Genomic DNA, 23020 nt, shown 5'->3' with positions numbered 1-23020 from the left:
GGCGTTTGCTGTTGCACAGGTAGGGGGGACCCGAGGGAGAGGGCATGTGTCTTACTGCTACTTGGTCATGATTTCCCCCATCAGTTCCTTACTGTTTTTCCCAGTCTCAAGATTTCGTGCTGTGCTCACGGGTAAATTAATCCAAGGCGAGCCGAGGGATTTGTCTGACATCATTGAGAGGTTAGAGATAGAACCAGAACTGGGATTCCCTTGTCCTGATTCTCAGCCCAGGCTCTTTAACCTTTGCTGTGCCTATGAAGAGCCTTGTATGGAAGGAGCAGGTTCATTCAACACTCATCAGCCTTCATCAAGGTCCACAGCCTGCTGAGCCATGGTGAGGAAGGAGGTGACATAAAGATGGAAATGATCTCAAAGTGAGACATGCAGATAACTAATAGCAGTGCCATTTAGCAGGTGTTGAGAAGGGGTAAAGCGAGGTACCAGGTATGCACAGAGGAAGAACAGTGCACTTTGCTGGTGAGGAAAAGGTGTCCTAGACAAGCTGGCATTTAAGGAGTTTGTGACCACCTAGAGGGGTGGGATAGGGAGGGTGGGAGGGAGACGCAAGAGGGAGGAGATATGGGGATGTATGTATATGTATAGCTGATTCACTTTGTTATACAGCAGAAACTAACACACCATTGTAAAGCAATTAGACTCCAATAAAGGTGTTAAAAAAAAAAAGAACAACTATCTTTGCTGGACTGCACATAGCTCGGCTCGCCGTTGCCTTGAAGTAGCCAGGAATTCTAAGGTCCCGTGATGCAGCGTTGCTCCCGTTTGTTAGCCACCTGCCCACCTTCTTGACGTGTGGGCTTCCTGACTGATTAAAACTGGAATCTGCTCCTTCAGCTGCACACTGAGTGCTTCTCTGTCTGTGTTTCCTTCTGAGCCCGAGTCCGGATGCTTGGCAATAGTGAAGCAACAAGGCGTGCGTGAGACCGGCACTGTCTGTGGAGGAGTGTTTTATTATGATTACAACATGCGATTCCTTACAACAGCAACCCATATTGGTCATTACGTGCTGAGAGCCATCAACTCTGTGCTCTGAAGGGTGCAACTTTATTGTCAAGAACGCTTGATTGCTTGCCTCTGCTTTTATAACCTTGGCTTGCACCTTAGGCTCCATCCTAAAGATTAGTGGAGAAACCAAGAATGAGATCTTGGCAAATCCAAAAACTTGGATGAACTTCCCCCTGCAGACTCCTGTTCCCTGCAGAGATGGGCATCCGGATGACTTACCTAAGCGGCTGCAGACACCTGGGCTGGCGAGTGAGGACTGTGAACCCTGGCGCTTCCGAATGGAGAAGTCAGTGCCTGGAGAGGCGGCCGCATGCCCAAGCAGAGACTCCTGCTGTTCATCGTATTTGATGTTTCCCTGACTTCGTTTTGAATTTATTTTCCCATTGGCTAAACATCCTGAAATTCTACCACTGGACACCCATTGCTCTGGGTTCATGAGACCTCACTCTTATTATTCACTTTCTTTTCTCCTCTTTCTCTGTCCCACACTCCTTCTCTCCCTCCCTCCCTTGCTCTTTCTTAACACAAATGTAGGGGATTATTTTAGTCCTAGTCTTACAAAACTGAAATCACTTAAGTACATTTCTCTGCAACTTGTTTTTCTCTGAACCATATATCACAGAAATCCCCCCAGGTCAATCAATACAGATTGAACAAGACCACATTCTTTTTATTTGTTGAAGAATATTTTATGGTGTGAGTGTTCTTGGAGTGTTTAACCTTTTCCTGTATTGAGTGAGTTTCCACTTGTAGTCACTACAGACTCTGGTGCAGTAACCATCCTGTACGCATACTCTTTGACACTCTACTTTTGTTTCTAGGGGTAGGAGCTCTTACGTGTGATTTAGGGGGCAAAGTAGGTGTATATTTTGAATTTTAATAGATCTTGCCAGGTCATTGTAGCCGTTCATGTTCTCGCCAGCAGTGTTTGAGAGGGCCTTACCTCCAGGATTCTTACCAGGTGAAAATCTCTTTTAAAATGCACATTCTTCTGGAAAAGTGTCTAACCAGCAGTCGAAAATAACAATGTCTACAATGTGTATAATTTTTTTTGCAGTTTACAAAGTGCTTTTATCACATGTATTATCTCATTCACCCCTACAAAAGTCCTTCTGGATGGTTTTTGTATAGAAGCAGAAACTTAGGCTCAGAATGCAGAGCGATTTGCCCAAGACCAGGGTCAGAGAGACATCAAATCCAGAACCGATGATCGATGACGCATTCTCTTACACCAGCCCCATCTTTATATTTAAGTGTCAGTTATTTGGTCCCCAGATGCAGTGAACACAGTGCCTGTCTGTGCTCATGGCCGGGCCCTGCTACTAAGGACCTGGCTGGCATTGGACAAGTTTGCTTCACTTCCTGTGACACCAATTCCTCGTCAGTAACATTGTAGCCAAAATTCCGCCTCTGTACCCTGGTACCAAATTGAATCTTGGGGACAGTTTTGGGTGAAGTAGAAAAGAATAGCCTTATTGCCTTGCCAGGCAGAGGGGGCCACAGCTAATGCCCTCAAAACTGTGTGTCCCGCCCTGGAGGGGGTAGTGAGGAGTTTTATAGTGATGGTTCAGACAGGAGGGTGTGACCAGCTGGTGGACGTTGTTCTGCAATCAGAAGAATTGGTGGTGAGGTAATCAGGGGTCAACATCATCAACCTGGTTCCAACTGGTCTGGGGTCTCCGTGCTCGTGGGTGGCAGACAGTTAACTTCTCCCCCCTGGAGGGAGTTTCAGTATCTGCAGAACAGCTCAAAGACATTGTGATGTGCATCCCCTGCGGGGGACCAGGACCTGCCTCACGGCTGCACTGTGGTTTCTCCACTGCTCCTCCCTTGTCTCTGCAGCCCCTCCCTTCCCTGATTAGCATCTGTTTGAACCTGCCCTTTGGAACTCTGGGAAGGTCAAGGAGGCTGAGTGAAGCCTATTTCCTACAAATAAGAAACAAGGGGCACAGAAAGGCTTTTGTGCCCAGGAGTCCCACAGGGTCCTGCTGGGTTTCTACATGAGGGGCTGAGCTGGGTGCTCTCCAGTATCCTTCCAGCTCTAACAACAGTGGCTCAGAGGAGGGGGATGGTGCTAACAGGGATGTAGAAGCCTAAGGAAAAGGGAATTCTAAAGGGGGTGGGGAACACAGTGGGGAAAAGGAGGAAGGGCTTCTTTAAAATCACAGAACACTGCACTAACCACACATTCTGTGTATTGAGGATTAAAGCCACACAGTTCGAATTACGTACAGCTTAACACCCGGCCTGCTGCCCCTGACATTGGTTGTTCGCCACTGGGATGATCGATGTGCAGTGTTGGCAGCAGAGCGGGTAAGGCCAGGCAGGAACTGGGGAAACTGGGATTCTTCTTTCTGCACCTTGAGGCAAATACCCAAATGATCTTGGAGCATGTGTTCCTGAAGTATTGGGTTGGCTAAAAAGTTCGTATGGAAAAACCCAAATGAACTTTTTGGCCAATTCAATACTTGTAAATTCTGGAGTTTAAAGACTTATTGTGTGCCAGGCAGACTGTTAGTAGCTTAATGTCCTTTGAGCTATCTTCCCTGGAGGATGGTCGTATTCTGTACGAGGGTTTTTCTGGCAGATTCTTTAGGTCAGATAGGCTTGATGTGCTCAACTTACCACTGAGGCGACTTCGGAAGCCTCATGTCGAGGTGGGTCTGCTGCACCCTTGGGTCTTTTTTTATACAATCCGTTGTCAATCTGGTCTTACCTGTCCTATCGATTAATTTTTTTCTGATTATACAAATAACACATAATCATTATAAAGGTATTAGTAAGCATTAACATGAGTGTAAATAGCCTTCTAGTCCTTAAAAAAGTTTTTAAAAACACACACAATGAGGTCTGGCTCTGTGTGTGTGTGTGTGTGTGTGTGTGTGTGTGTGTGTATCTATAATTTTGATCCACTCCATGTTAGAACATCAGCATTTTCTCTGCCCCTCACCTGGACGAGATGTTCACTCCAGCCTTGTCCAGCAGGGGCAGGTGGAGAACTGGGAAGAGAGTTTTTCACAGATGCACGTTACTTTTCAAAGCAATGGCTTCACCCACTGTAGAAATGAGTTCCCTTAGGAACTTAGTCTCTCAGTGATCAAATGAGCAGTTCCTCCTCCCCTGAGGGAAAGCTGGGAAGAGAGCTGAGAGAAGGTGGTGGGGTTTCCTCTCCCTGAGCTGAGGCTGCAGCCTGGGGAGGAGGCCCCAAGAATTCCCTCCCCCGACACGTGTTTCCCTTACCAGCTTCAAGACGGCCATACGAGAAAATAGAGACTGTTGGGTAGAGATGCCTTGACTTGGTGTATTTCCCTATGAAAGATGTCAGGATCTGGGATGACTGGGTTAAAGATACACGTTTTAGCATTTCTGCAGATTTGTTCAATTTAACTTTAAAACTAAATGTATGTGAAAATACTTTGAAACTGAAAACTGACATCTAAATAACACTAGGATCATTATTGCTATTAAATTGAATTTTGTTGTTTGGGGACCCGGTTTTCAGTCTGTATTTAAATATTCAGGCACATGTGAATGTAGATTAGTTTCATCTGTTTTTTCATCCATAAAGTGAGTATGATAATAATGCCTACTTTGTGTGTTTTTTTTTTTTCTTGAGGATCGGATGAAATAATGTGGACGAAAGTGCTTTGTAAACTGTAAAGTACTAATCAGATGTTAATAATAATAATGTTTATTATTAAATTAGCCATCCTTCCTACCTTTCCAGTATCTGAAGCATTTTAAGCAAGTCTTCAATCCATTTCTACTGAGGAGTATTGGATGTGCCCCGGGGAGAGAAAGCTTGAGGCTGGTCACCTGGCCCACAGTGAGTCCTCGTATTGATGCTGGATGGACAGAGTGGACGCAATGATGCCCCAGCCTGACACTTCATGACTCCATGGCTGTGATGCTTGGGGTAAGTGCCTACAGCTTCCTGAACCAGATAAAACATATAACCCGGAATCCATATGGCATGTGTGTACATAAGGACCAAATAGCATAATGCTTGGCATATCATCCTGGCTTACTAATAATTACTCTTTGTTGAAGGTTACCCTTAGCTCCATGATGAAAGGACAGTTATCACATATTTTGGCTGAGCAAGGGGAGCAGGTTCCGACTGGCCAGTCGAGGGACCTGAGGCTGCTGAAGAACGTTAAAAAAAACCCTTGATACTAAGTTCTTTCTTTGTTTAAACACTAATGGATATTATTACCTTTATCCATCATGATTCAATGGAGCAAATGCTGATTCTGGGAATTATATTAGGAGAATCTGAGCTTTTTAAAAGTTCAAAGTAGCAGGCAAAGCATCATCGGAAACTGAGTAGTTTGGGGGAAAACTCAGGCAGGGAACAGGTGTTTGACTCTGGTTTTGTCTTAGCCTCATGTGGGGTGGAGCGGAGTCTCGCCTCTTGACTTGCGTGAAACTGGCTCTGAACTTGGAATTCCCCTCATAGTGCGCCCTCCTGGTTTGTTATCTTACTGGGTCTGACTCAGACTTGGGCGGGGTGGGGTTGGGCGGTGACGGCTGCCCCAGGACTGCAGGGGGCTCCCAGGCAGAGGATTCTGTTAAGTTCAGGGGAGGGGAGTTTCGTCCAAGGTCCGGTTTCTCAGGGACGGGATGTGGAGCTCTGGGAATTGAAGCAGTGTTTCTGAGCATCGAGCGCCACTGAAGCTGGGGTGTAGGGCTGGAGCAGGCAGCGAGGTCAAACCCGCAGAATGAGGAGAGAGAAAAGGAGGCAGATGGGAATCACGCGGCGCCCGTGTTTAGCTGTAATCTAACATGACTTTCCCCTCTGTCGGCGAAGGGGGGCACGTGATGTTAACATTCATTATCATGTCATATTCGATTGACTGCCAGGATTTATTATACTTTCTGCTGTTACACCCGGAATACTGACGAAACCTATTCCCTTGCCCAAGGAAGGCCTCTGCTTTCTAATCTTCACAGAATAACAGGGAGGTGGAAGGCCATCAATACCAGAGTAATGAATGTCAGAGTGAGGCCAGACCAGCGGCACCTTAATTCCAGAAGCAGCAGGAAAAGGAGGGAAGAGGGGCTAGAGGGACGCGAGCCTGCCTCTGGAACGTGAAGCACAGAGCTGGGCTGGCGGCTCACTATCCAGGGGCAGCCGAGGGGTGGCTCCCTGTGGGTGTGTCGGTGTCGACGACTAGCGTGTGTCTTCGTACAATCGTCCAGGAGGAGCTGCGGACCACAGTGCAGGGAGCAGGAGAAGCCATTCCCACCACGAAGACAATCCAGCATTTTGCCTAAGTTACTTAATCACCCCCAGAACTGTTTACTGAGGATCCCCTAGGGACTAGGCACTGTACTAAACTTCTAGGGGTCCAGGAACAGACAAATGACCTAATGGCTACTGGACAAGGTTGTAAGTTCGGTCATAGAGTTTCAATGGGTCACTCGAATATTTATTAAAGCTATTTGTTTAAGACACTGAGCTAGATGCTAGAAATGTGAGGAGGAATAAAACAGGATCTGTGTGGTCTGGGACTTCACGGAGAGTGCTGGGGGAGTCCAGGGCAGGGAGACCTAGCACCTAGGTCTGTGCTAGACCCTGTCTGAGGCGGGAGGAGAGGCACAGCACTGGCCAGAGGGCAGCTGGTAGCCAGTAGCGAAGCAGATGCGGGGCAGCAAGGGTTCCTGGAGAGGGACCGTGTGTGAAAAGGCTCAGAGCCAGGAAGAGAGCGTCTGGTTGAGGAACTTGCGCAAGCACGGGGTGCGCTGGAGCGCAGGGGGCTGTGAGGGGAGGTGGCAGGGAAGCCACCAGCCCTACCCCGCAAAGTGCCATCAGAGGAGCCTTACGTCCTCGGGGAGGTCACTCTTCCAGGCTGCATTTGCCTCCCAACAGTCCATTGCCCCCTGTTTAGGGCTCCTTTTCCCATTTCTCCCTCACCTCCTCTCCACCTCATCTCCCTTCTCTCCACCTTATCTGTCTACCTCACTTCTACCTTCTCCACCCTATTCCCTCTCCACCTTATCCTAACTTACATCTCCAGCAGCATTTTTATCTGAGTTAGGTGTTAGGTGACAATGGCTGATGAGCCCAAGGGACTTACTTTTCAATGGAGATTCCTAAACTTTGGACAACTTCGCCTTCAGACCCCTGAGGCCTGGGTGGGATGTGTATTGGGGGGAGTGAGCAGAGGCAGTCAATTTTCCCTGCACCTCTCAAATTATACTACCTGTTCCTAAAACTCATCGGCTTAGGGGAGGGGAGGATGGAGAAAGTGATTTCTGGGTGCCCTGAATTCAGGTAAAGGTGTGATTTCTTTAGTCAGATTGTTAAAGGCCGGGGCTATGTCCAGGCCTGAATCCTGAAGGATGGAACTCAAGCATGGGTTCTGTTTTTTTTATTTGGATAGAGAAAATTCCAGAGAGGTTTTGTTTCTCACATTTATCTTAGCCCTGAAGAACATCACCAGGATTGGGGGGGCCAGAAACTCAATGTTTTAAATTCTGAAGAAAGAGCTCTCATATGGAAAGCTGGGGTTTTATTTATCTTAGAATGATTCTGATTTGCTGGAGCCCTCGGGTGGGTCAACTGAGGTAACGTTATCTTACCAGTTTTCTGTAAACCAAAGGATACATTTGCATCTTTGTTTGTACAAATTAAAATAATCATTTACATACACATTTGCATAATGTAAGAACTCTGTGTACATAAGATTAAATTAATTAGTAGCTCTGATAGGTACTTTGTATCTAAAAGCACCGACAGCATGATCTGGCGGAAAGAGCTCAGGTTCTGAAGGCTTTGAGGCAGAATCGGGTCCAAATCCTTCATCTACCACTTACTGGCCGTGTGGCTTCTCTTTGAGTCTCAGTTTCTTCGTGTATAAAAATAGGTAAAATAATCTCAACCTCACCTACCTATTGTTTAAGGCCCAGATAATTGAATAATGGATACAGTAAGTCCCCAGCGCAATGCCTGGTACAAGGAGGGTGTGGGATGTAAGTCTGTTCTTTTGACAGCTCAGGATTGTGGCCCAAACTGAGAAGCTCCTGAAGAGCAGTCTGGCAGGTGCCTCTCTGTGTTTTCTCTAAAGAAAGGGAGGGTGAGCCGCTGGACGGTTGTGAGATGAAAACAAAGATAAGCTGAGCTGGGCGCACGGCCGACTGTCCCAGCGTTCAGGGACCATCGTGTTTCCCGGGTCTCACTGCGCTTCTTAACCAGCGTGATTGCACGCTCAGAGGTGGGTCTGCACGTGTTGGGAACGCCATTCCTCGGCCCCGCTGTCCCTCCTTTATGCTCACGCGGAGAAGTCCAGCCCTCGGCTTACCAGTGTGCGGACCGTGATGGGAGCAGGGGCAGGTGGCTGGAGGAGAAGACCCCTCACCGCGTCGTGTTAGCTGGAGTCAGTCGCTGAGAAGTAGATCCCGAGCTGGAGCTTGAGGTGGGTGGGCGGGGCTGACCCCTCTGAAGGATGCAGCTGGGGAGGGAGGGGTCGACAAGGAAAACTTGCAGAATGTGAGGGGGTCTGCCACCTGTGACAGAGTAAGGAGAGCCCGAGATCGTGCTGCAATTCTGAGAAAGTCTCGGCCAACGCAGTGGGGAGCCGTGGGGCAAAGGCAGCCAGTGGAGCCGTCCCACGAGGGGAACCCCCCCCTCAGCCACGGGCTGGGCGCTGACAGGCAGAGCGTGGCTTTGGCGCAGATGTCCTGTCCGATCCTGAAGGCCCTGCACTGGGGAGCCTGTCGGGTAGCTGCCCTTCCCCAGCCGCTGCAGGTTCTCTCTTGAAACGGAGCCGGAGGGACACACCCCCCTGGCTCCTGCACAGGCCGCTACGGGTGTTCCTTTAAATGAAGACCAGAAACAGCCAATGGGTCTTTAGCGCCACCGGCCAGCACGACCACGTGGCCTTTGTCAGTTCACTCCCCCGCGGCGGAGCGCTTCACACCTTCATTGCTCGCCTCAAAGTTCTGAAGCTCTCCTGCTCTCAGAAACTTTCTGTCCTTTATTTCCCTGAGGGACCACCAGGGGTAACCCAGCACCGTGAGCCTATCACGATTTCTGCGCCTGTACCCACGCGCTGTGCCTCCTTGCCCGTTAGAGGCTGTGCCCTCCAGTCTACAGCCCACGCCTCCACCTGTGTGCCGGGTGCCCTCCACTTGGAGGCTCGGGACCCTCACTCTGCACCTCTTACCCCTCAGCAGAGGGCTGTGCATTTAGCACCTCACTCCCGCACGCCTCCGAGTGACACTCCTGGAGATGCTTGTCCGTGTCCTTCATTTCCATTTTCCGCTTCCACATTTTTCTGGATCTCAATCCAATGCAGATTCTGTTCTGTCCACACACTGGTGAGGTTGCTTGGTCCAGGGGGCGTCACTTTCCATCACTTCTCGTCCGCATCTTCCGGTTCCCCTGCTCCCCTTCTTGGAAAGCCTTCATCACGTGGTTTCAGAGACACTGTGCCCTTGCTTTCCTCCTCCTCACGGTCACCCCTCAGTGTCCATTCCTCGTGTCTCCTAATCTCTACTGTCTCGTAAACCGGAAAGCTGCAGGACTCAGTTTTCACACCTCTGTCCAGTCTAAATATACTGCCTAAGCCATCTCGTCTCCTTCATGGCTTTGAACAACAGCTGTTCACGGGCACCTTCCATCTCCAGCCCTGCCCTCCTCGTTTACCTCCAGACTGGTGTGTCCAGCCGTCTCCACTTGGATATCGAATAGATATTTGAGAGTCAACAGGTACAAAACAGAATCCTTGGTTCCCGCCCCTCCTCCAAAACTCCTCCTCTCCTCTTTATCCAGGAATTCAGACCGAAATTCTTGCTGTCATCCTTGACTCCTCTTTCACACCCCACATCCAAACTATCAACACACTATCCAGGCTGGACCTTTGAAACACATCCTGGATGTGGTTACTTTTCAATTCCTCCAGCTCCAGCCTCTACTCCCAGCCCATAGCGCCTCTCCCTTCACAGCCAGGATGACCACCAACTAACCTCCTGCGGCCACTCACTGCCCTGGGCTCTGGTCTCCACATAGCTAGTGGTCAGACCATTCCCCAGCTAACAAGCTTCCCAGGGCTTCTGTCCCACTAAGCCCTCAAGCTTCAAATTTCCCTTAAACCTAGTGGCTTATAGCAGTTTTATGGACTGAATGTGTCTCCCAAAATTCACATGTTGAAACCCTACCCCCCAATGTAATGCATTAGGAGGCGGGGCCTTTGGGAGGTAATTAGGATTAGATGATGTCGTGAGGGTGGAGCTTCATGATGGGATTAGTGCCCTTATAAGAGTCACCAGAGGGCTTCCCTGGTGGCACAGTGGTTAAGAATCCGCCTGCCAATGCAGGGGACACAGGATCGATCCCTGGTCCGGGAAGATTCCACATGCCGCGGAGCAACTAAGCCCATGCGCCACAACTACTGAGCCTGCGCTCTAGAGCCTGCAAGCCACAACTACTGAAGCCTGTGTGCCTAGAGCCCGTGCTCCGCAACAAGAGAAGTCACCGCAGTGAGAAGCCTGCACACCGCAATGAAGAGTAGCCCCCGCTGGCCGCAACTAGAGAAAGCCCGCGCGCAGCAATGAAGACTCAATGCAGCCAAAAATAAATAAATTAAAAAAAAAAAAGAAAGAGTCATCAGAGAACTTGCTTCCTCTCTCTGCCCTCCACTGTGTGAAGGTCCCAGGGGAAGCCGTCAGCCTACACTCCAGAAGAGGCTCTCACCAGAGCCAGAGCACGCTGGCACTCTGATCTTGGACTTCCAGCCTCCAGAACTGTGAGGAATATGTTTCTCTTGTTTATAAACCACCCAGTTGAACGGATAAGACAAGCAGCAACTACTTTTATTATGTCTCATGATTCTGTGGGTCAGGAATCCAGGCAGGCCTGAGTTAGGTGATGCTTCCCTTCTACACGGCATCAACTGGGGTCACTCAGTAGGATTCAGCTTGTGGCTGGTCTGGTGTAGAGAGTCCAAGATGACTTTACTCTCATGCCTGGCACCTTGGCAGGAGGATTGAAAGGCTGAACTCCACTGGACCCAGTTGGGCCCCCCTTCCTCACCATGTAGCCCAAGGCCTCTCCACATTATCTCTCCAGCAGCACCTCTACATGGTAGCTAAGGGCTCCCAGAGACCAGAATAGGAGATGGAAATTCTCCGAAGCCTAGGTCCAGAGCTGGCCCAGCATCACTTGTCTATGGGGCAAGGGCGTCACAGGCCAGCCCAGATCCCTGGGGAGGAGAAACACACCTCTCCTGTCAGTGGGAGTGGGAGCAAAGCATTTATGGCCACTTTGAAACCACCACACTAAAAGTACAATTAGGCTTCTATTTTACAGAGTACAATGCCCTGAATGATCTGTCTCTGGCTACCATTCCAACCTCATTTTCTCTGCTGATTCTATCACAGTCATTCCAGCGTCCTTGCTGTTCCTGGAATATTTTTCTGATTCAACATTTGCACTTACTGGAATCCCCCAAACATTCATGCCCATCTCTCGTTCTCCGTTCAGGGTATGCTCAAAGGCTACAACTCAGAGAGGCATTCTCTCAGCTGGCCCAGCCTCTCTTCCTGTGACGCACACAGTTACCCTTCATCCCCCTGGTCATCCCCTGGACTTCTGTTCCCTGTGGTTTGCTTACTCTTTGTTTTTCCCCTGGAATGGGATGTTTCCTGTTTTGCTGCCACTGAATCTCCAGCCCCTAGAAGAGTGAAGTACACTTAGAAGGCCCTCAGAAAACGTTTGTTAAATGCTGGAGAAACCAAGTAACTCCTGTGTCTTCAAGAAGCTTAGCAGTGATGTGGGGAGACCAGGCAGCAACACGGTTGTCCTCCCAAGCGCCTCGTTAGAAATCGCTGGACTTGACTTGCATTTGTTTCCTATAATTGTGTGTGGGAACCAAAGGAAAGGAAAGTCCCAAATGCAGTGATAGAAGAGAGGTCCCTGACCTTCCTTGCAATCACTGAAGCTGGCAGCCTCTGGTGTTTTCTGTTTGGCTCCGGTACGTCAGTATAATCGAAGCCTGTGTGTGATGGGCGGGTGGTCCTGCGTTTGCAGATGCTCTTGTCTTGCAGTGGTGGTGTGTGGGCGGGGGTGGAATGTTCACTCAGAATGAACGCTTCTTCCTGAGACTTCTAGGATGAAAATGAGTGTAAGGCACCATGACTTTGCCAGTAGATTGTTTTCTTCGTCCTTAAGTTCCCAGCACAGAGCTGAGTGCCAGTCACAAAATAGGCACTCAGTAAATATTAGTAAAATAATGAATTCTATTGGGGATTATGTAAGTGGCTCCTGTTGGATTCGAATGTGACTTGGTGCTACTGACCAGAACCCTGGCCAACTCTGAGTAGCACTTACAGGGCCGAGGCTGGCGGCAAAAGTGTAACGGGGTGCTGTGGACAAGTCTCCTGGCCTGGCCTGCCTGTGCCTCTGTAAGACTCAAGACCGCCGTGGCAGAAAGCGACAGAGACCCACCATGAGCTACCTAAACAAAGTGGCCTCCACGATGGAGGGACCCTGGGGTATCTTGTGGAATCCATGGAGTTGGAGTACCAAGGCAGGGCTGGGAAGTCCAAGGTGGCAGCTGGGTCTCAGGAGGGAACAGAGCTGGTGCTTGAAATGCTGGCAGGACACTCCTTATCCTGCGCTCAGGTTTTCCTGCTGTGTGTTGGCAACTTTCTTTCACACTGGGTACCAGGTTTCCACTTACGGCAAAAAAACATGCCCACCTACAACATTCCAGATGTATGGTTTTGGTGAGAAGAGGGAAGGTCATAGGACTCGATCATAGACTGAACCTCAGTAGATGAGTAGGAGGGACCCGTTGGTCCAGCTGTTATAGGTGTTGCACCCTGAGAAAATCAACTGTAGTCAGAAGGTGGAGTCAGGTAAGGACACAATAGGTCACATGACCTGGAAGACTTGAGGGGATAAGAAGATGGTTCTCAAAGAAGGGCTGAACCCTGCTGAGCGGACAGTCACGTAGCTGCCGCGTCCACCTTCTGGGTGATGCTGATGCATGTGTCACCACTCTGAGGGACGAATGTAGCTGTGTTTTTTCCCACGTGGTCACATCTTCCATCTACAGGTGATTGTGCCTTGGCCCCGAGGGCAGCCCGTCCATATGCTCCATACGCTATGCACTAGCCCGAGTGGAAACACTGGGCCTGAGTAGATTATTTCCTAGGAAACGTGGAGTTGGGAAATGTGGAGATTGAAGGAGTTAGCACAGGAGCAGAAGCCGACAGGCTGTATTGGGAGATGACGCAGCATGGATTTGGACTCAACAGCCAAAGCCACACGGTGCTCCAAGTTATCAGGAGGAAAAGCCAGTTGTAAGCGCAGGAAGATGCTCAGAGACGTAAGTCAGGAGCTGAGACACAGGCAGAAACTGATGGCCGTGACAGAGGTGGAGGTGGAGTGGGGAGAGATGTGACCCCCCCAGAGAAGGACTAATAACTGATTCTTAGTGATTGCTGGACTTCTGTTACCATTCTAGTTTCAGTCTCAGGCTACCTGTAAGGTTGGCGTAAACTCTTTTATATAAGGAAGCTCGAGAAGGTCTCTGTTCCTTGAACGAGAGAAGTTTGAAGGAAAACTTTGTCCTTATGTTTTCCTGTCCCCCTGTCCTCGGTTGTGTGCTCTGCCCCCTCTGCTCAGGCCAGTTCTGGAGAACAGATTAGGAAATTAAAGGACTGGGTATTCATGGTGAAAGTAAGGAAGAGGAAGAGGATTCTCCCAGGTAAAAGATGAGGAAACTGGGGTCATATAGTTAGACATCTGGCTGGAGGTTAGACAGTGGGTGACAGATTCCAAACCAGGTCCAACACCTTTCATTCCATCACAATGGCCTCACCTTCCTTTACTTACACCAAAGCTGATATGGTCCCAGGACGATCCAGTAGAATAACATTTACAAGAAAAACTCTACAGAGAAAGTGAATTTTACTTTGGCACCACTAAACAGCATCCTGCATTATGTTTAAATTCACCTGTTATGTCTCTCTCTCTCTCTCTCCCTCTCTCTTTCTCTCTCTCTCACACACACACACAGCTGAAGAAGAGAAAAAAGCACACAGTTCTACATTAAATCATTGTTCTCCTCTGAAAAAATGAAGATAAATACTTTTCCACTGTGATTGATTGACTAACTTTAATTAATACTACTGGGAATATGATTTTTTAAAATTACCTTAACTAAATTTTAACATTTAATTTAACTTGAACAATCATTGCTTCATTAATACCTGTAGTGGTTTGAATGGTGGCCCCCCCAAAGGATATGTCCACATTCTAACCCTTATAACATGTGAGTGTGAACTTACTGGGAAAAAGGATTTTTGTAATTAATGTAATTAATTTGAGGATTTTGAGATGAGATCATCTGGATTAGCTGGGAGGAACCTAAATCCAAAGGCAAGTTTATTTATAGGAGACAGAAAAGGACACAGAGGGGAGGAGGTCATGTGAACACAGAGGCAGAACTTGGAGTGATATGACCACAAGCCAAGGAACACCTGGCACCTCCTGGAAGAGGCTGGGAAGGTTCTTCCTGAGAGCCCTCTTGGGGAGCTTGACCCTGTTGCATCTGAATTTTGGACTTCTGAGCTTCAGAACTGTGAGAGAATAAATTTCTGTTTTTTAAGCCATTTTGTGCTAATTTGTTACTGCAGCCACAGTGTACTAAAACCATATGCTTCCTTTTTCTTTTAAGAAAATTTTTACTTTCTTTTGCCTCTGTTTCCTCAAGCTAATTCATAATACTTGCTTTGTGATCTGGTCATGGTTTTATGAGCATTTATTGAGTATTTACTACGTTTCAGGCACAACGTCAAGAGTTTTAGAGGAATATCCTCCTTCTTTTTTTTTTGGCCATGCCACGTGGCATGCAGGATCTTAGCTCCCTGACCAGGGGTCGAACCTGTGCCCCCTGCAGTGGAAGCACAGAGTCCTAACCACTGAATCATCGGGGAATTCCTCAGAATATCCTCTTTTAACTTTACTACAAACATATGAGCTTATAACATTATTCTCCTCCTTTTATGTGCAGGAAACCTTAGAGAAGTTAAATTATTTCTTAATGAAAAAAACTGGAAAGTGAAAAGATGAGGATTTGAACCCAGGCCATCAGAGTCACGAGCCCACAAGTTGTACCCTGCAGGGTTCAGTTTTGAATCTAAAGACCTGCTCTAGCTGCTTTAAGGCTTTAAAGACTAGACATTTCAGAAAATCAAAGTCTGCCTCTTCGGCTGGTCAACTGCCTGAACAAATCTATATGGTGTTATCTCTTACCTGTCCATTGCATCCAGGTGCCTCCCTTGCTAAAAAAGAGCTACCTTCCTCCATGCACCTTCTCTCTGCCACTCAGCTCATTTTCAGCTCACGTCTGTGTCTCGTGCCTTCCCTCCAGTCTGAAATGACATGAGAGGTAAACAGTTCCAATGTGACATGCCCTGACATCTCTTTCCAGTGAAATTAAGGTTATCCTATAGGGACCAGTTTTCTAATCTCTCTACAATGTCCCTCCTCTCAACAGACATTAAATTATTATTACTTTTTTGCATATGATGCTAGAAATCATTCTTTAGATTCTTCAGTGAAAGACCACTGGCGATTGTATCAGAGGGTTAGGGCTAAGCTCGTTCTTTCTTTCTGAAACATTTAAACCTTAAATCTACTGAACATTTAAAATGGAAATCCATAAAAGAGGGGATATATGTATACGTATAGCTGATTCACTTTGCCGTGCAGTATAAACTAACATAATACTGTAAAGCAACTATACTCCAATAAAAAATTTTTAAAAAATGGAATTTGAATAAAGGGAAACATTTTTCGAGCACGCTTACACAGTAGTTTTCTTCCTTCAAACTTGGCTGGTTAGGAGGAATCCTTAACTGATTGTTTTCTTGGCATAAGCCAATATTTCTCTAAGTTGATAGGAAACTGAACAGAGCAATGAAATGTTACCAGCCCTTGTCCTTCCCCGGAACTCTACAAGGTTTGTTCATATGCGTGTGCTCTCTAGGGGGCCCCTGGCTGTCCTTGTCACCAACAGTCCCATTTCTGCCAACACCCTCACAAGTGATATGAAGGGTATTTCAAGACAATCTAACAATCTCCTGAAACACTGAGGAAGCAGGAGAGAAAAGTATGCATCATGGGTACCATTAGCTTTAAATTAAAAACACTACTCCCTCTCCCATCACACACACACACACACACACGTGTGCGCACATACACATACACACACACCCAGCCACCAGAATTTAAAAAAAAAAGAAGGACATGCCTAGTCAGGATTATTTATGTAAACGCTTTAAAGAATGGGCCTAAAGATATTTTTCTTCTTAGCAGCCTTTTGAGCAGTTTCTATCTTTTTCATCTGTTTTCATCTAAGCTGTACTTCAGTGCCTTTTAACTGTATCGTTTTATGTGTCACCACTGATGCTAGTCGCCAGATAAATACAGCAGAGGGCTGGCATAGATCTTCTTTATGGGCGATATATATACAAAGTGGCTTTCACATTTGTACACGTGCTCCATATCTTTGGAACCTGAAGCTGACAGGAGAAAAAATAAACCAACTTTGTAAAGTAGCATATTCCCAATAGTTTAAGGCACTGAAGAAATCTTAACAACCCTCTTTATTATGATGTACTGACAGCATTCGTTCAGCGGCAGACATTTATTTTGTGGCTCCCAAGCTCCAGGCACTCTGCTAGGTATTGTGGATGCCTCCATGACTAAAATATGGGCCGTGCTTGAGACTTTTAAAGCCTTGAAAGGCAGGCCTGGGTATACGTGAACTGAAACAAAACAATGCGATAATTTAGAGTGTCTTGGGAGCGCAGAGGAGAGGGCAAGCGACATTTTCCAGGAGTAGGGTCAGCAGAAGCTTCAGAGCACGACCAAATTCAGTGGCTTCCTGGGACCAAAGAGTTAATGGAGGTATATTCAGTGCAGAAAACAGCATTTACTCTCCCTGAAAAAATAGGACAGTAAGTGGGTGACAAATTGCTGCCGTGTTTATTTCTTCCTTAAGAAATGGACATATTACAAGCCACCGTGAACCCTTTTTCTTGCTCGCCGAGGTCTGCCCTTAGCTCATGTGGGAGAAGAAAATAATGAGAAATGATAACTGCCTTCAAATATTGAAGGTGCTGTCTGGTGGAGAAAGCATAACACTGGCTCAGAGTTACTCCAGAGGGTCATGGCCGGGCCCCCAAGACAACAGTTAGAAGGAGGGAGATTGTAGCTTCCTGTGAAAAAGAGAGCTGCCTCGTGGACCTTGGCTGCCTTGTGGGGCAGTGAGTTCCCCATCACCAGCAGGGTTCAAGCAGAGGTAGAGGATCGTGTCTGGAGGAATAAGGAGGCTCAGCTTTCTTTTACTCCAGCGGGTTCTTCCCTGGGTACGTTCATTTGTGTTGAATTAAGGAGCAGGAGGTGGGGGAAACAGTGGGGTTTAGGACAAGATCTCCAAGTGGAATAATTCCGCCTGTGATCCAGTCAAACTTCTTCACACCTCTGGAGGGAAAGAGGCCTGGATATTATCATCCCAGCTCCATAGAGGAGGAAACCTCCAAAACTCAGCGAGGATAGCATCTACCTGCCACTAAGGGAGGGGTGGGAGGCTTATCTCATTAGGAGATGGTGGGGCTCACAGACGCTCGGAAGAAAGGAAAGCGGAAGGGCAACGTGCTGTTTATTTATAAAGACAGATTCCACATACAGTGCCTGCAGGGGATTTAGTGCCGCGCTTCGAGTGAGTAAATCCCTCCAGTGTCAGAGACATAAGACGTTGTCAAGCTGCCTCTGAGACAATGTGATCATAAAGTCTTAGAACCGAAATACCTCCAGTCACCTTGGTAAGAAAATAATCCTCTCTCAAGTGATGCTTTGAAATGTAATGGGGTCACTCCCTATCCAGTAAGTGAACTGCGGAGGTGTGCTGGGGCCGACACGGGCCCTGGGAATGGGCCTGCAGGGCACAGCGAGGATGCTGCTTTCTCTCGCACTCCGAGTCCTCCCCAGGCGGACCCCAATCTGCTTTTAGAGTCCCGTTTCCCATGACTGTCCTCCCCGAAGCATGTGCCTCATCCAAGTGGTCCCCTCCACCTGCCCAGCAAGGCCATGGTGAAGAGTTCCAGCCGGCGGAACAGCCAGGGCTGGGCAGGGAACACTCCATCTCTTGAACGTGGCTTTGGATCAACAGGCAGGATAAAATGAAGGCCAGGCTGCGTTTGTTTTGATAGCCAGAGTTGGAGCCGATGATCATAAATGCATCTGGCCAGGTGACCAGGGGGTAGGAGCCTTGTAGGAATGCCCCATCCCCACAGCCCGCTCCTGGCCATGTCACAGCTGAGTCCATGTGGGTATGGAGAACGGGACAGGGGGACCGTGGTTCAGTCTGAGGTCAGGAAAGGAGTCTCGGGGGCAAGAGATGGGGTATCAGCCAGCCTGGGGTCCACAGCAGTCATGCGACTTAACCCCAGAGAGAGGAGTTTCCCTGAAAGAACCTTGCAACCAAATGCCGTTTCAACGTGGGATTGACCTAGAGAGAACTCAGTCTCATTAAGACAACATTCTGTGCGGAAGTGAAGGGCGCATCTGTTCCTGCCGCGTCTGTGGGCCTGGATCTTGATGCCAATCGTCAGGAAGGATCTGACCTCACGGACCTGGCAGTTCTATATAACAATAGCCAGAGAGATTCTTTAACGTGGAGCTTTGTGAAGGTGACAAAAGGATTTAAGTGTGACAGAACTCACAACATGTAATGAGAACTACCTACAGTTCATTTTACACTGCAGTAGAGAGCAAGGGAAGAGCAGAGTTTCAGCTTCTTTTCACTAAGGGATTGATGATAATCCTTACTGTGGTTTAACCCATTTGGTTTTGATACAATCTGGATCCCTCTTGACTATTTCCCATATTGACCTTAACTCAAAATATCTATGCTAGTGTAAATATTCCTCGCTAAAGTAGTTTGCCAATGCGCTTATTCCAAAGGGCAGTTTTTAAGGCCTGAGTCATTATTAGCTGAGTTCTATGGAAAGCTGAACTTCCCCCAGTATGTTCCTCAAATAACTGGTTGTGCTGACATGTCTCTGAGGTCCTCTAACCTGAGCACCCTTTGGCCGCTACCTGAGATGGATGAGGCTGGGTCGATAGACAAGAACCAGACCAGAAACAGCCTGCCAGACCATGTTGAAGACCTAGCCTTGAGCTTTATACTGTGGGCCGTGGGAGTCATTGAAGGCTATTAAGCAGGGCAGTAGATGAATCTGGAAGCAGAACATTGAGAGTGGATGCAGAGAAATGAAATCCTAGTAACCTATGGGCTTGTCATCTGATTTATTTCTCTTGAGTCTGGACCCATTTTGTATATGCTCCAATAGGCAGATCATCTCCCAGGCAGAGCAGGATGCTGGTAGTGAAATGCCAATTGCTCCCACAGTACATGGACATAAGGAAAAGATTTTCAAGTACTTGAATTTGGAAGTTCAGAGTAGAAATGAATGAGAAAAAGATTTTGAGGATAGAGGGGTCCTTGGTGATGGGAATGGAATTAACTTTATCTTTGGAAGGTTGGATTAGAAGGAACCACTACACAGAGAATCAAATTGTTCTCTATTGGCCTGGGAACTGATGTTTTTGACTTGAATCCGGTGCAATTCTTTGGCCTTCTGAAGCTTGTGAGACTTCACATTTCTAGGAAGAGTCTGTCTGTGGCTGGCCCAGTGGTGGAGCCATGGAGGAAGTGACTTTAATACCAAACTAGTTCTCCTGTTGTGTGAAGGCCCAATGACCGTAGGAGAGGTAAACGTGGTGGTTGGTAGAATGACTCTGGAGAGCCCTTCAAGGCCATTAGTCCTTCCTGTCTGTCAGCCTAGGGTAAGGAATATAGGATGGGTGACTGAAGTTACAAAGTGAAGACAGAAACACATTTCTGTCAAAACTGGAAATCAAATGGAGGCCCTCAGACAAAGGTGATTGGGTGGGGTAGCTAGGGAGGTGGACTCTTTCTTGGATGAACAAGCGGAGTCCCTTACTTAGAAAAAAGAGAGACATTTCATGAGTGTGCCACTGACTATGACACTGACATTGTTACCTCATATAGGTGGTGTCAGTGATAAACCAAACCAACCAGGGTCAAGTAGAGTTTGGCAATGATCAGTGGAGATTTACAGATTTCTCAGTCCTCTTTTGGCATGAACAGGTCCTTCACAGGTATTTGGAAACTTTGGTATCTTCTTGGTAAATGATCACTAGATTTCTGGCACTGAAATCCAAAGGATGAGTTGGATCTAATGAAGCAAAGCGTGGGGGGTGATGATGAATTAATTCTCAAATATTCCTGCAAAGAAAATATTGTGTCCAAAAGCCTGAGAGCAAGAAATGTGATATTGCCTTCAGCATGTTGAGGTTATGACATGGTCAAGGAATCACAAGAAATAGATTCATGAAAATCCTCGTAGGTCCTTTTAAAGAATTTAGGCAACGAAGGTCTTTAATAAATTTTAAAGTGGAGAATAAAGTGACAAACTTGGAGTCCAGGCAGCTGAGGTGATGGAAGCTTTGAGATGGGGAGACCTGTGAAGAGACCCTGGGGTGAAGCCTTTAGAGATGAATATCTGAGCTCAAGCCTCGGCTGCAGGCATGGAGGAGATGAGAAGGATCCAGAAAGTAGAAAGCACGATTGGTCTGACTTGGGGATTGTATTAGTCAGGGTTCTCCAGAGAAACAGAACCAATAGGATACATATGGAGATAATGAGGAGAAGATTTATGATGGACATTGGGTCACATGATTATGGAGGCCAAGAAGTTCTGTGATCTGCTGTCTGCAGGCTGGAGCCCCAGTAAAGCCAGTGGGGTAATTCAGCCTGAGTGTGAAGGCCTGATAATCTAGGGCCAATGGTGTGGGCCCTGGTCTGCATCTGAAAGCCCTATTACCCAGTGTCTGAGGGCAGGAGAAGATGGATATCTCAGCTCAAGTGAATTAGCTCTTCCTCTGCATTTTCTGTTGTATTCAGGCCATCAGTGGGTTGGATGATTCAGGCCATCAGTGGGTTGGATGATGCAGCCCACATGGGTGAGGATGATCTTCTTTACTCAGTCTACTGATTCAAATGCTTATCTCTTCCAGAGACACCCTCACAGAAATAGTGTGTACCAGCTTTCTGGGCATCTTTTACTCCAATCAAGTTGACACATAAAATTAACCATCACCATGATAAATTAATATGAAAAGTTAGAGGGAGGAGACAAAGGCCAGTTTTCTAATTTGGATGGTGGGCCCCTCAAATAGTAGATGACAAGAAATGACAATCAATGACAAGAAAATTAGGCAGAGGAGAAGGTTTTGGGGAAAGAGGGTCACCGATTTTTAGATATGCTGAGTATGGCGTATTGCGAGGCAAGCTAGAAAAAATATCCATCTGCAGCTCTGGTAAGAAGTCCAGACTGGAAACTTGGGTTTAGGAGACATTAACTTATGGGTGGTGATTAAGATAATGAAAGAGGATGTGTTGGCTTGGGGAAAGCCTTAAGCACGTATGAGACAGAACACACTGGGTCTCTGGTAATCAGGTGATCTGGGCCTTGGAGATTCCTTCCCTCCCTGTTTTGACAGCACAGCAAGACGCCAGTGAGACAGGCCTGAGTTAGCTCGTTGGACAGGCTGAACTCCGGAGTCTTTTCCTCTTTCCAGTAACATCATTTCTTTGAAAAGGAAGTTTCCACTTACACTGTTGACTCAATGTTCTCTGCCCCCTTCTCAACTCTCCCATAAATATGGAGTGTAATACAAACGTGTACAACATGATAGGGTCTCTTAGACCACGGTGTACCCAGCCATGTCTAACCTAAACAGAGGACCGAGGCTGCCTGTGCTCTGCCACTGCTTTCTCATAGGTTCTTCCTCAATAAGTCTTTTTTATGTTTTCAATGCATGGTACTGGTGGTGGTGGTGATGGTGGTGGTGGTGGTGTGTGTGTGTCTGTGCCCCCTTTGCATGGCATCTGTCCTTACCTGACTTGGGGGAAATGGACTTGGGTCAATGAAATGACCTCAAAACCAAGGTTCTGGCTAATACACCCAGGACTCACTGGGAATTAGCTGGAGAGATTAGGAGCATGTAATTTTTTCCATTCAGAAGTCAGTATAGGATTTTATGCAAGAGAGTGTGATGGTTTTCAATTTTCTTTTGGAGGATTGGCATAAAATTCCATAATAAAAATGAAACCCAAACCCTTGAAGACTGTCTTTGAAAGGAGAAGGTCATGGTAGGAAGGGTTCTTGGAACTCAGGACTCTGATTTTTCTTCTAGAAATTCCTTTTGTAAGTTTCTTTCTGACATCCATCATCTTAGCCAGTTCAGCATGATGGGGACATTTTCACTCTAAGACCCTTCCCTTCACACCCCTTCCTTACAACCCTGCAGCAAGGCCCAATGCTCTCATTCATTGTTTCAAAAATGGATAAACAATAATTCAAATGAGACTTTACTAAAATTAAGGAGATTTTTAAATGACAAATATGGCAAATTGTTATTGAGTGTTTACTTTATGCAGGGGATTATCTGGGGTGCAATAGCTTATTTGCTCTTCACAGCAACCCCATGAGGTAAATCCTGTGATTATTCCCATTTTAAAGGTAATGAAGGAGGCAGAGGGAGACTAAATAACATTTCCAAGAGGACTCAGCTAATTAGTGGTGGAGTCAGGATATGAAAGAAAGCAGTTTGCCTCCAGGCTCTGGCTCTTAACTACTCTGATGTGTTGTCTCCAAGAAGTAAACAGAAGATAACACACATCTCAGGAATCTTGACATGGATGGCTTGTCCTTGATTTACGGGTTCATAGAGTCCTCTTCATAAATAGTCAAGGGCAGGTAGGAAGTAAGTCCTCCCTTTTGCCCTAAACTAGTCCCTTGCTCTAGACATCAGCTCAGCACCCATTGCCCCAGGGGTACATACCTCCATCTCTACCACTAGAAGCCCAGGCCCTAGAGATTGAAGACC

At 47.2% G+C, this 23020-nt stretch overlaps 1 long non-coding RNA gene across 5 annotated transcripts in view; it reads left to right on the top strand.

Annotated features, from left to right (window-relative positions):
* The window catches only part of LOC132369541 (uncharacterized), a 358827-nt gene that overhangs the window by 155262 nt on the left and 180545 nt on the right, over nucleotides 1–23020 (top strand). For all 5 annotated transcript variants that reach the window (XR_009504437.1, XR_009504440.1, XR_009504438.1 and 2 more), the window contains exon 3: nucleotides 4751–4939. This is a non-coding gene — a long non-coding RNA (uncharacterized LOC132369541). The remainder of the gene's footprint in view (nucleotides 1–4750; nucleotides 4940–23020) is intronic.

Source organism: Balaenoptera ricei, chromosome 8, assembly GCF_028023285.1.
Source record: "Balaenoptera ricei isolate mBalRic1 chromosome 8, mBalRic1.hap2, whole genome shotgun sequence".
In the NCBI taxonomy this organism is placed as follows: domain Eukaryota; kingdom Metazoa; phylum Chordata; class Mammalia; order Artiodactyla; family Balaenopteridae; genus Balaenoptera; species Balaenoptera ricei.
This window is presented reverse-complemented; position numbering and strand designations above follow the sequence as displayed.